This window comes from Lates calcarifer, linkage group LG18 (assembly GCF_001640805.2).
Source record: "Lates calcarifer isolate ASB-BC8 linkage group LG18, TLL_Latcal_v3, whole genome shotgun sequence".
NCBI lineage: Eukaryota > Metazoa > Chordata > Actinopteri > Centropomidae > Lates > Lates calcarifer.
In genome coordinates this window covers 9,630,432-9,642,918 of record NC_066850.1, presented here as the reverse complement: position 1 = coordinate 9,642,918, position 12,487 = coordinate 9,630,432, and the positions used below count along the sequence as shown (strand labels likewise).

At 39.6% G+C, this 12,487-nt stretch overlaps 1 protein-coding gene across 1 annotated transcript in view; it reads left to right on the top strand.

Annotated features, from left to right (window-relative positions):
• The first annotated feature begins 4,524 nt into the window (after window positions 1-4,524).
• The window catches only part of ptn (pleiotrophin), a 46,892-nt gene continuing 38,929 nt past the window's right edge, over window positions 4,525-12,487 (top strand). Inside the window, exon 1 of the mRNA XM_051077648.1 lies at window positions 4,525-4,766. The gene's annotated coding sequence lies outside the window, so the exon portion shown is untranslated. The remainder of the gene's footprint in view (window positions 4,767-12,487) is intronic.

Below are 12,487 nucleotides of genomic sequence, written 5' to 3'. Positions count from 1 at the left end.
CCCTTTGTACTTACTGTGAGTGCTCAATAGCAAAATGCTAGTGTATTCTATGAGTGTACCACAATATCCACATTTATTTCTTCTTCCAACATTAGTGTTTTTCATAGGAGGTGCTGAGATGTGATACGTTGTATGCATTTGTACAAAAATAAATGCACTACATGTCACTATATCATCCTGTATGAGGGGTTTAAAAGAGAAAGAATTAGCTTTCATTCTTGCAGTAAATTACTGTATTGGGCAAGAAGCGCTAAAGTGCAGTAGATGAAATCATGGGCACTAAGCAATCTCTCATTACTAATGAAGACCATGTGATATGGTTGTTCCAGAAAAGGTTTGTAAGAGGACCTTAACCTGGAATTATTTTTTGACAAACTTTAATAATGACTAGGCTCTTGGGAGACGAACCTTTTGGCAAATAACAAAAAGGCACATTTTGTATGTGCTAGGCTATATAGTATTTTCTGGATGTTCTGTAGAGATCCAAAGAAGACAAAAAACAAAAAAAAAGAACCCACCCAATTAGCACTTGAGAAATATCTTGAGAAATACTATTTTACTCATGCCTGGGTTGCATCAGTATATTAGCATTGTTGCTGTGAATGTCAGAGGAGGTACACATTGACATATTCTCTGGAGTTGTATAAATGTGCTAGCCCTTTCAACAACAACAGAAAGGAACACACATTCTTCCTGGTAACCAGCCTGTCCCCTCCTACTCCCTTATGTATAGGTTAGCAGAAAAGATTTAGAGGCTTGGAAAGAGAGACACAGACATGTTGCTGGGACACCAGAGGCCTGAATACATTGATTGCTTCTTACGCTTAAAGATGTACACTGAATCGGATTATGGTCGCTGTTTGTACCTTATTAGTCTGACATTTCTACAGGAGGAGGACAATGTCCCCAGATGACTCAGAGAATTGGCCGCATTTAAATGTCAGACTACAAGGGCTAATGATTTTTATGTCTTGACATGTTTTAATGTGTTTATGGAAGCGAAAAAAAAAAAAGCTGGTGTAGAAAATTGCAGATTGTGGAATGAGCGGAGAAACTGATAAGAGACCTTCTTTTTATCACTGCGGTTCCTTTCAAGAAGAGGAGACACAGCAAACTCTTCAAGTGAAGCCCAGACTGAGTGCATTTGATGATAGCAATTGCATAATGAGACTATCCTGAAGCTTGGCTGAGTTCTCGACTCGAAAAATCACAGGTTTAGCGTGGGCGAGACGGAACAATGCCATGTTTGAAGTCTTTGTTGTGGTCCGTCTTTTTTCCCCCCCTTTCAAATATTAATAACTTAGCAATGGCCTAAATCTAATGAATGTCACATCTAGTTGAAGGAAGCTCCGCTGTTCTGAGTTACGTTTGTTTCCTCAAAATATCAGAAAAATACGACTTTCTCTGAACAACAGCATTTCTGTTACATCTTTTTAATAGGCTCATATGAACAAGAGACAATAATATGGTGGTTGCCATATTATATGGCCTATAATATGGCAACCATCTGTATTGACTCATGCTGCTGTAGGACTGCACTTGTCTTACAATGAGAGGTGCTTAAACCACAACAGGAGCTATAATCAGCCATCGATCCATGGAGAGGTGAGTTCTTGGTAGCTGTGTACAGTCAGAACTTTCGATTTTGATAAAACAATGATGTATGGTGGGTGAACAGTAGGGGAAACGAGCTGAGATAATTGTTTTGCTGGTGTTCCCTCCGTGACCACACTGCGCCCCCTCGGTGAAGGTCATGCCTTATTGAGTGCGTGGCAGCACTTGTGACCATAGCCATTCAGTTACGTGCAGTATGTGATATCGATCAAAGCTGTTTATGGCTTTTGAGGAGTGTATTTCACAACATTCAGAAAGAAGAAGAAATAGAATCTTTTAAAATCTTGAGATGGCACAAAAGCTAATCCATAAGCTGAGGGTAATAGGTTTTTAGTGTTTCCAGGTGCACAATCTGGAAGCCTGTTGTAAATGTGGCTTGTAAAATCTCATTGTCTTGATGCTGGCAGACAGGTGGAGTGGAGATTCAATTGAGAGTAAGACCAAAGGAGAGGTAATAGTGAGAGTGAAAAAGACATGTCAAGCTATACAGGGAGTATTACATCAACGTATACAAAGATAGTATTTTGAAACTTTAAAGCTAGCCTGTGTAACTTTTGAAAGATGAAATAACCTGATTTTCCTCTTACAAAGAAAAAGTTAAATTCATAAAAATAAAATACACTCTTGCACAGTCCAGCACACTAAGGGAATTTAACTGCAACAGCCTGACTTGGTCTGGTATGACCAGTAGGTTTTGGTGGCTAATGTTAGCTAAGGTTAGCAAAATTTTGATTGACATTGCTGCCAAACTAACATTATTACTGAATCAGTTTATTGTTTCCATGACTCTTCTCCACTCATGGTATGGTTGCTTTATGTTTTAGCATTTACCATTATCTGGTATGCCAAAAAACAAAACAAAACAAAAACGGTTTTACTAACAATTGTATTTACTTAAATTTTGTCAGTATAATTCCTTATAAATCTTGTAACGTGAGAGTAATGTTTGCAGCCAGCAGCCTCCTCCCCAGACCACAAGGGATATTTTGTATGTTTGATGTCTTTGTGTCTTTCCAGTTTCTTTTTTTTTCTTTTTATACAACATCAATCTGTTTTGTGCTGAACTTTAAGTAATGAATGTCGTGTCATACCCTTTTCCTTATTAAAAGTGTATCAAAGATTCTCATTTTAATATATTTTTAGTGTTATAATTTGATAATAATATAATTTGATTGATGTAGAAAGATAAACAGCTGGATAGCTAGAGATGAACTGGGAATTGATTTCACCCTCGTGTCCTCTCTGCCATACTGACAGACCTCTTCACTCCGAGTGATATGCATGATCTGGCCAGAGCTTTGGCCAGTTGTTTGCAATCTGTCAGGCTTCTGTGACTGATGGTTATGGGGTGTTAAAGGTCAACTCAGTCTGGCCTTACCTGCTCAGACTGAGGCTATTCTGAACCTCATTAAGTAGAGATCACATAGCTTCTCTCGGACCAGACTCATTCTCCTATGTATGACAGGAGATACTAATGCGGACACCAGAGTGGTTGGTGCTCTCCTCTGTCTGCTTGGCTAAAATTGGCCCAAATAAAACACAAATGAAACACATTTCACTGCAGCGGCTTTGCCAGGGTGATTTTCCACACAGTGCCAGTCATAAATGTAACTTCTGAATGCAAATAGCTCAAAATGGTTCATTTTTAATACTGTGATCAATATTCATATGTCTGATGCAAGCACCAATTAAGTTAAAGGCTTATCTTTGAAAGAAAAAAAATCAAAGAAGTTTTAGGGGAAATAAAAAGTGTGTAAAAGATTTGCTACATCTATTCATCTAATTACAATAATGGAGACCATTTGGGATGCTGCATTATAATGCACCCCATTTAATGCTTGCTAATGAGAATAGAACATTAGTATACCTTGTTGATAGATGAAAACTCTAAAGCAAGCATTAAGCATGGGGCACTGCAATGCAGGGGCTAATCCTTGCACTTTATCTCTGTGAGAATGTCCATTTCCGTCCATGACAAATTGTCCACTGCTGAAGCACATTTCCATTGAGGCTGTTGATGGTGCTGCTGTGGTTTCATTAATAATGGATGTTAATCAAAATGAGCCGAGAGTATTGTGATCAAAGTTAAGTCCCTATTCAAAGAGAGTTTACTCTGTCTTGTCTGTGATTTGAGCTGGGCGATCATGTCTCTCTCTAGCTGCTGTACCTCTCAGCATCATGATCTTAATCCTTGTTAAGCTGATAAATGTGCCTCTCATTTACAAACAATTGAGTCACGTTTAATCAGGATTGATTCCATTTTCTCGACCAAAGAGAATAAATTGACTTTTGCAAACTCTGCAGATCAAATACTGCAGGTAGACTGGAGCAAATCCTCAAGTTTAATCAAAAAACGGATAGTTTGCTACAAATCCCTGCTGCTTTTGTTTTCAGTAATGTACTTTATGCAATGTGTACGCGTGCTATAGTGTGAGTAACCAAGGCCGAACATAAACCCTGCTGTCTACAGAGTGCTGATTGCAGATGGTCCAAGCTGTGTTGTCAGATGGACTTTTATTTACTTTACCACCTCCCGGATTGACAGTGAGCACCTGCAAAGGGCAGGACCATTGCCTGCTAAGCTGATGTGTGTTTACACGCTTGGCCGGCTCGGAGAGAAGCCCACAACTGGAGAAATGAGGCCAAGGGGCTGGTGCCAATCACAAACACTTTAGCCTTGTTGCTAAATCCCTCCACGACGGGAAAGTCAAAAATGGAGACAAATCCATCACTTTTGCATGTGGTCCCTATCACCCAGATGCTGTCTCATTACTGAAAGTATTTCTCAATCTTTTTTTTGGAAGGAGGGATCGGGCCTGACTGTGGTTGAACTGCAGCTGTGGCTCAACCTCTTTCCTCAGCCCTCTGGAGAGGTTGCCAGTGGTAATTTATTTTCTTATCGATTGGGACTGCAGGCCCTTCTAAACACTGACAACTGGTGATCTGCTGGAGTGAGACAGAGGTGTTTTATTATGAGGATATTGACTTCTATCTAAATTCACTTAAGTACCACAGGTAGGGTCATCTTTGTGAAGCAGTTCGGAGACAAGGTGACAATCAGAGCAAGCTGCAACACCTGGAATCTGATGGTTGAATCTCTGCTGCGTTGATACCGAGGACTCCCATCATTACACAGACGTCAGGAGCAGCAGGTATGTGGCAGCGCAGCCTTATGTCCTCGGGTCAACACTGCTTTCCTTCAGTGTTCCCTCTGAGGCATTGGAGGGGAAAGGTTCAGTGTTTGGTCACCGAGCTATTTCCCTTACTTCTTTCTCTCAGTCGGCAGATAAAAGAGCTGCGCAGTGCCAAGCAAACAGCCCCCAGCCCACTGGCTACAGACTAGATGACAGAACAAATCAAACAGAAAGACGAGTGCTCCCTCGGGGGTTCAGGGTCCATCAGTGATAGCAGTGATCCCAGGCAGTTTTTATCCTCCCTTCCCCTGCCTTTTTTTTGCTACACAGCTTGGCACTAATCCTATTGTTAAAGGTGACTGCTGGGAACACCAAGACGCTCTGAGCTCAAGTACAGAGCTCTGTGTGTTTTTTTTAGGGGGTGGGGGGTTTTGGATGATGACACAAAGTTACTTTTACAGATCCGGGCAGATGATGTGTCATTTGAGTTTTTCTTCACCTCTCTCACTCCGGCCCTCATTCTGTCTCTGCAGTTTTTTCACAGCAATCCCCTCACTAATTGGCCTCAGAGCTATTGCGTACCAGGCATGAGAGATGCATTCAAGTGCACACTTTCTTTCTTTTTTTAGGCTTTGGGTTGTTTTGACAACTGAATGTTTGAATTGTTGACTTGTCTTTGAGACCCCAGAAATCAGGAGGAATATATTTTCTGCTTAGAAAAGGGAAGAGTGGAATGAAATATGGAAAGCTGTGTTTATTTCACCACAGAGCAAACACCCAAAGGGGAGCGTGAGAATCCATAATCCGAACAAAGAACAAAATAGCAGAACAACGTGTGCTGTTTAGAAAGTTTTTTTTTTGTTGTTTTGTTTTTTTTTTAAAAAGGCAGACCAACTTCTGGACCATCCTTTTTTTTTTTTTTTTTTTTTTAAATGAAGGTCTTAATCTACTCAGTTAGCAAATATGAAACTTTAAGTGGTCCAACATCGCTCAGATATGACAAAAGTTTATTTTTCCCACCAGCTGTGGATATTTTTCATCATTACCGACAAACCACTGTGCTGCAGCAGAGGATCCCTTGCCCTCTACAAACTTAGCTCGCCCTATGTCTTTCAGTGTCTTTCACAAGCTCTTAATTTTTATTTGAACTGTGACTTGCTTGAAGCTTTTATACATTTTCATTTTCTGTCATCATCCCTCCTACCAGATCTCATACCCGATTATCTGCAGTACTCAACATCAAATAACTACAAGGAGGATCACGTACATTTTCTATTTTCAATCTAACACCTTTTTTTTTTTTTTGAAGAAAAAGACATTTTATAATCTTGCCCCTGCTCTATAGAATAAGATTGAAAAGCTATTAATGAGAACATATGCAGGCCATACTGGGAACACAGAATTAAGCCATTAGAGATTAATGAGTTTTTGGGAGGAAGCGTATGGAGGCAGATAAGCGCTCGGCGACAGGGCCAGACTGTTGGCTGGGAGACGAATCGGGGCGAGAGCTGTTTTCGCCAACGCTGTCATGCTCTGCTGGCCACACGCTGGAGTGTTTTTGGCTCCCTCAGATTAATTGTCAGTCATAAATTAAGTCCTGCGAGTGTTGAGACAGGACAGCCAGGACAGGAGCTTTCACTGACTTGGTTATACATGAGTATAGGAGAGGACATGTTTGATTTATCTGGTTTGAGTCACATTAATATTCAGCTGAGAAAGTTCTGAGACATTGTACACAGCAAAATGAACCCTGTACTGTATCAGATTTCCATTTGTTTGACTGGTAGAAGCTTCTGCAGTCTGACACCCAAGAGTGACTCAAAATCTGACATGTTCTAAGATCCCTGGGGATCAGTGCTTTCCAATACGAGGGCACCACATTATCATACAAAAGTAGCAGGCTAATAAATCAGCATTCATTCATTTTCAGTCTGATTATCTTGCTAATCAATAGGTTTTCACCATTACACTGCTGATGCTAAAAGTGTATGATGACTAATTAGCATCAAATGGATTTTAAATGGAGATTAAATACTGCATTAAGGCCTGAATAACAAATGCAGCCGTATTGGAAGCATAAGCAGTAAACCATTGCTTCTTACGTCACTTTATCCACAATGAAAATGTGAAAAAGACTTGCCTGAAGTTGCTAGCTGTTCAACAACAACAGAGAAAGAAAAACACGGCGATCGTATTCCACAGGGAATGCCGAGGATGGTCTTTGGAAAGTAAAAATCTCTTTAGTTTTATTAGCTAGGGCGCAGGCATATAAATATTAATATTCAAGGAAGAGCTTATGCTTTATTAATGAAACTGAGCTTCTTGTGAAATGAAATGGGCATAATGGGATACTGTTCATTACCTCATGCTGAAAAGATGAGAGTCATAAAGTTCATCACGAGATAAAGGTTGTGCTTTCATAAGCATTGGATTGTGATGGGAATCGACTGGACAGAGGTGTTTGTATCTAGTTAGAGTAAGTTATATAAGCACATGTGCTATTGTTGCACTGATGAGCACCAGTGAAGAAAAATGATCAGAATCAATACAGACTTTTAAATTCTTAATGCTGCACTAATCAGTGTTTTTACATTAACAACAGATGAAATGATTATGTGTAAAGTTAAAGCGGCCCACAGGGAATTATCACTCAACTCTACAGTTGCCCACAGGCTTTAGCTTCTTTTAGCTCATTGTTTTGGTTTCCCACCCCTACAACTGTACTGTTACTTTCACTTCTCTCAGTAACTTAGTTTCCAGCCACAGTGGGAAACCGTTTTATTTCTGATAGACCCACTTTGTGCTACTTCCCTGGCATTAAATGCCAGACAGGCACCTAACAGCTAAAGAGCCAGATCTATCCCGCAACATTTGGTGGCGACCAAAACAAGGCTAAAATTATAGTAATTATTAGAATTACATTCTTCAAGTGACCAGAAAAATAACTAGAAATGAATGCTAGCACATTTACCACATCAACCGTGTAAGCGATAGCTGACCTTGATAATATGCCAGTATTTTACAGCTTGCTGCTTTGTGGCTGGTACCAGCCATTATTACCCTGGTCACGACAGTTCAAATGAAATGAACTGATTTTTCCCTGCAGTTTGATCTAAATGCTGGTGTGTCCAGACTTTTACACTTTTCTTGAACCTATTTAACTTTTTGTACTTACTTATTTTGCAAATATGTATATCCAGTGTACTGTGCATTATGCGTGTACTAAAGTCCTTGAAGGTGTAATTCTGTTCCTAGCTATATAACTTTTGCAATTCTTAGTAGTATATTTTACTGTTTCTGTATTACTAGCACTTTCTAGCTTTGGTACCTTCTAAGGATTGGATCTACACTGTAATTCTACTACTGTTATTTCTGTCTATTCATTACTTTCAGCACCCATATTGAATATATCTGTCAATCCTGGGAGAAGAGTCCCCTCTCTGTCACTCTTCATTGGATCTTTTGCCCACCACTTTTCCTGATAAGATTTTATTTGTGGAGGATTCACTTATTGAATAAAGGGTGTAAGGATAGGGGGTGTTATGTCCTGGCTAGATTGCAAAGTTCTCTAGGACAAACTTGTGATTAATGTCGATATAAATAAACTTGGCTTGACTTGTTTCATTAGGTGTGCTACAGACAGCTGGATACATTATTTAGTTAAATTCAGATTTAAATGGCGGTCATGGCCCCACAGATGTTCAGTGTGTGTGTTTTTTGTCCTGTGTCTGATATGACGTGGCTTAGCAGGGTGCATTCTGTGAATCACACTGTCGAGACATTTTGTTCCTGCATTTTGTCCTCATGAAGTGTCTCCAAATGATGAATGACATGTATGGACTATAACAGCGAAGATAGCACATATCTTCCCCTTACTGTGGAATGTGTTATTATAGGGAGGTTCCTACATGTTTGTATGATTATCTTATATCTAAACAGTTTCTGACTGATTTGAGAGGATGTTCTGAGACATGGCAATTTTCTCTCCTTTTCTTACAGGCATAAATTCAATCTCCATTTCCTTCCAGACATGTTACACAAATTGAATACTTGCTTTCAAAAAAAATAAAAGTGAAAAATGACTTTTCTGCCATTTCCTGGCGCTCTCATCTACGCGGATACTTTGTAATGTTTGTATAAGAGAACAATGGGATGGAGGAGCAGAGCCAATGCTGTGGTTACAAAAAATAAAAGAAGAAACAAAGAAATGCTGTGGTTGACTTCGACAGGCTGATTTCATTTGGTTTCATCAGACGCTCACTGCAGACAGGCCCAGTCACTGCCGCCTTCTTATTCGGCTGCCGTTGGACATACACTCAAGGAACGGGGTTAGCGGGGCTTAACAGTGACTTCATCCCGGGCTCTGTTCAGGCTCACAATGACAGGAGCCAGTTGAAACTGAGTAAAAATAACAAGGGAGCTGTTGGATTAGATATAAAGATCATATTTCACTCAAACTCCTTTATATCTGTGTCAAGCGTTTTTCGAAGCTCCCTTTGCGCTTTCTGCAAAAAAAAAAAAAAAAAAAAAAAAAAAAAAAAAACCCTTGGAACTGGCCATCATTTTTCCATTGTTTGCCATATCTCATTTAATCAAATGAAGGAAATGATATCATTGGAGAAGCTCCTTGTGTATGGCACTAAAGCATATCACACACTTAGACGAGGGTTGGTGGAGTGGGGTGGTCGGGTGCAAATGGATGAAATGTATTATTAATGAGCTGAATATGAGACGGCAGCAGTGGAATGGTATATCGTTATCAGCGGGGGGTATGAGTCATACTAATTACTGGCCATCACTGGGGCTGATGCTTAAATCCCCAACAGTGTAACATGATGCTAAACATGTGGAACACTGCACTGATAGCTGTCACAGAGGCAGCTCAAATGAAAAATAACGCAGTTATGCATTTGGTGGTTAGAAAAATGGAGACCAGGGCAACCGTCAGCACCTAAAAGTTCTGAAAACATATTGCTTTGTGATGCCTGTTTGGGCACTGAAGTGATCCTTTACGTCTCTAAGCTTTGTTCATCTGCTTGCTCTTGTCCAAAAATCAATGCCCTTATTTCTAGTCTCTGCCTTAATTTAGACTTTAGATGAGGACATATCTTTCGGGGGACGATGCACCAAACAGCCCAAAGGCTCCTCACTAATGTATTCATTATTTTTTTTCTCATAGAACCTCTGTCATGATTTTCAAAACAAGCTGTCTTTTGCTAGGCAAAAAAAGTATTCAAAGCTCACAACTCATCCTCCATTTATTAAAACTCACTCATCCCAAACCCTCACCTCTTCACCCCTCTGTTATCCTTTTACATATCAGCCCGAGAGAAGTTGCACTGAAACGCTGATTTTTAGACTTGAGGCTTGGACTTGAGTCAGACTTCCATCAGAAAAATTAGATACTGATTTGGCTAACTTTCAGCCAACTTTCTTTTAATTCAGCTTTGACAGAAAAAAAGGATGAAAAGCAGTGTCATTTTATGGACATTCATTCAGAGTCTTGAAAGACTTCCAATCTGCATACAAAGACTTGACTTGGTTAGAAAGGACTTAAGAATCAACTTGGACTTTTCCCAATTTGTCTCCATTGAAACTGAACTTAAACACATCTCTAGTGAGGAGCTTTTGGTGTTGGTTTTCAGAGCAAAGTAGACCAATGATTACTAATACTCTTTTGAATTAACAATGTTGAGCCTCCATCACAATGGTTTCTGAGTATGCTGCCACCTATAAATGACCATTAAAGTACTGAAATGGTGCATTATAATCACATTGTGAATGAGTCTGTATAACACCTTCACAACGGACCCTGGCACTAAAGTGACTTATCAAATAATTATGAGTTAAAGAGCTGCTTTTTTGGAACTATGAGGGTTTTTTGTTCTAGTGCAGAATGAATCCGTGCCAGGTACTCAATCAATAACCCAAGCCAGGAAAGACAGCCTCATAAGGTGAAATATAAGGCCATTTCTCTGTGTGTGGACTACAGAGAGTTTACAGAGGCGGTCTGACATCAGTATTGTACACAGGGCTTTGTGGACAGGACTAATGGTACACTTTATTGATTGTGTGTGCTGTAATCTGTCAATCCAGGCTTGTCCAGCTGCGGCAGAGAGCCAGGGCTGCTCTGGTCATCTCCAGCCATCTGCCGGAACAAACACCCTGAGAATACCCACAACTTATTACCACTCTCCCGCTAAAAGGATATCTGGCCACAAATAGAGCTAAAATTGATCTAACCAGAAACATGAGAGGAAGAGAGAAAACATATTAACAGGCATTTGGATAGATCTGCAGAAACTGGTCTCAAGATTTATTACCTATACTCAGGTTTATTGATTTAGATTAGCCCTGATTTCTAACTGAAAGTTTGTAGAATTGTCCACCTGGTTGACTTATTTTCTGGTGAATAAATGTGATGTTTGGTTTAGGGCATGAAATGATTAGCCAATTAATCAATTAATCAAACAGAAAATCAGTGTTGGGCAAGTTACTTTGAAAAATGTAATCAATAACTAATTACACATTGAAAAAAATAATTAGGCCTACACAACTTTGCTAATTATGTGTCAACAAAAGTAATTACTTGTCACATTACTTTCATTGCTCAATCCAGCTCAAAAAAGGTGCCTTTAAACAACTCCAAAGCCTCCACACCCACAACTGATATCTTCTGTTTTTAACATGTGTTGCAATAGATAGCAAGATGTGGTTTAAAAAGCCAGTAAGGTTTTACAGGTGTTCAGCTACTGACCCATTAGCTAGCTGTAGTACTTCAGAAGCCCTGTTCTCACAGTTCACATCCTTCAACTCTGAATAAATTGCAGCTAATTCCTGTTGGCTTACCATTGGCTGTATGAGCCAGATAAGAACACACAATTTGTAAATCAGACAACTTTGAAGTTTATGGAATGTGTATTCCTTCTCTTTTTGTGGAGGCTAGCTGCACCAAGCTAACATAGCAAACTAGTCTGTCTACTGAGCAGAGAGAAGCTGAAACTGACATCAGCATCCATCAAATTCACAGTAAGACAGCAAACCTCAATCATATTGAAGCAAGAGTGTCTGAGATTAGAAACTCATTTAGGGAATTTCCAAGTGTTGCCACTTATGTCTGAAAAAGTCATGACACAAACTTGCTATAAAGTAATGTCAGGTAATCTGTACACCGTCTGCCTGACACCAAACAGCAGACAAAGAAAGTTAATGCTTTGAGCCTTTATCATGTTCCCTCTCACTAACTTACTTTATATTACAATAAAATGCACAAAATTTGGCAACTTCATTTGTACAGGTAGACTAACAGATCAAGATCTTGTTTTCAAGAGAGACACAAGAACAGAACTATCATAAAAAAAACCCCACAAATACAAACTGTATGAAATTACAAATCAAGCAACAATAAAACATCATATAATCAGGTGTCAGTCGCATGTCACAAATGTGTTTTTTGTAGCACTGGCCCATATAGAAAGCTGAAAAACAAATGCAGAGCTCAGCTAGTGTTTGTCAATATTCTATTGATTGCAGTGGTTGGACTCACTTTTCCATGGATCAACAAGATATTTTATATAACTGTGTGGTTTGACTGGGCTGCTGTTCCCAGCTTGCTCACTCTGTTGGCTCATACACTCTCATTTTGTTGTTGTGTTTGCTTGTTTCCCCTGAATATCTGCCTCTCTGTTGGCATTTGGATCAGTGTCTCTCACTGTCTCACTTTCTCGCTCTGTTTATAT